Genomic DNA, 1,791 nt, shown 5'->3' on the forward strand with positions numbered 1-1,791 from the left:
AAATAAATGCATATAATTGCATATTTGGAATAAAAATTATGCATATATATGCGCATATTTTGATTGAATTTAACTGCATATATTCCGCGCTTTAGTCGTAAACATAGTAATAAAAAAAATCCACAGTAAAGGAGTACCAAAATATTATCCGAAATTACTCAGGCTCGGCTGTGAATCGGAATTAAAAGAGAAAATAAACTGAACGAAAATGCAGTTGAACTTGAGTGTTTCAGCATAAAGTAATTAACCAATCAACAACTCAGTACTGGATGAGTCTTAAAATTAAACGGAAAAAGATGAATTGAAAAATCGGAAACGGAAAAAAATAAAAACAATATATGATAGTCAAACTATGAAGGCTTTCACGGCCGGTTAAATCACATTTAGAAATGTTTTCCCGGCTTTGAAGCCGTGGTCTATGGGAATTTCTTCCTGACGTTTTGTTCACAACTGCGGTGGACATTATCAAAGGCGACCTGACGTTTTGTTCCACAGCTGCACGGAACTCTGTAGACTGCTGGTGCTGATAAAGAATCAAGTTTGTCCTTGGCCGATCTCAAAGTCCGTTGGATGGTGCGAGTTGGTTTAAAAATGGTTTTACTTGGTGTTTCTCCAGTATCTTGCCGATCCTGTCCGTGACTCCATGTATGTACGGGGGGCAAGCCCAACTCTTACGCTCATCATGCGTCTCTGTTATCTCCGAGCGATCTTCACTGTTTTTTGGTCGAATTGCTCTATTGAAATCTTTCTTACTGTATGCATTCCGACCAAAGGCCCTTTCCAGGTGTTTTAATTCTCTCTCTAACTCGGCTGGTTCGCAGATTCTTCCGGCTCTTTCGGTGGGAGTTTTGATGACTCCTCATTTCCGACTGGGATGATGGTTTGAACCACTGTGCAGGGACCGGTCGGTATGTGTCGGTTTTCTGTACACCGTGTGGGCCAGCTTTCCGTTGGCTTTTCTGGTCACCAAGACAGAACAAAAAAAGCAGTCGCCCATTCTTCTCCACTTCCATAGTGAATTGAATTTTAGGGTTTATTGAGTTGAGGTACCTCAGGAAGTCTTCAAATTCAGTCAGACCATGGCCGCAAACAACAAAAGTGTCATCAACAGCGAAACCAACACTTAGGTTTTCTCACGGCTGTGTCCAGAGCGTTCTTCTCAAATTTTTCATTGTCCTTATCAGCTGGCAATACGAGAATCTCCTTATCCTCATTCAGCGTTTTCAGGGCTTTCCTTTCACTGAAAGTGAGGTTGCTCTTCGGAGGCTTTGAGCGTTGTAAAACTCTCAAAGTCTCGGCCCTTATCTGTTCTGCGGTTTGAATGGGCAGCGAACGTGTGCCACTCTTTACATTTGATATGATGTCCTCTACTGGTGACCTGGACGGTACTATGGCAAAGTTTCCTCCCTTGACCAGCACGCTTTGTTCGTCAGCAGTAAGTTCTTTGCTGGTAAAGTTGACCACAATCTTCCGTTGGTTCTCCTCGGGTGATGGCCCTGTTTTGCTGGATCGTTGAAGCTTTTCCATCAGCGCATCAAACTTCTTCTTTTGGCGAGGAAGCTGGCAGTAATCAACCAGAACTTGCTCACACCACTCAAGCAAGAGGTACTGTGACCTCCGATTAAGAGGAGGAAAGCGTTTAGAAAGGCTCTTTCTTACTGACGAAGTCGAAGCTGACAGCAATTGGAGGCCTTTTGGAATAAAAAGAGTTTTCTTTCGAACGGGTTCGTAAGAATAGTAGTTTTTTATCTGTCCTCCGGTTTTTATTATTATTTTTGTGGCTGGTCAGAA

Source organism: Dendroctonus ponderosae, unplaced genomic scaffold, assembly GCF_020466585.1.
Source record: "Dendroctonus ponderosae isolate FM_Combo_2020 unplaced genomic scaffold, Dpon_F_20191213v2 Dpon_F_20191213_4, whole genome shotgun sequence".
Lineage (NCBI taxonomy): Eukaryota > Metazoa > Arthropoda > Insecta > Coleoptera > Curculionidae > Dendroctonus > Dendroctonus ponderosae.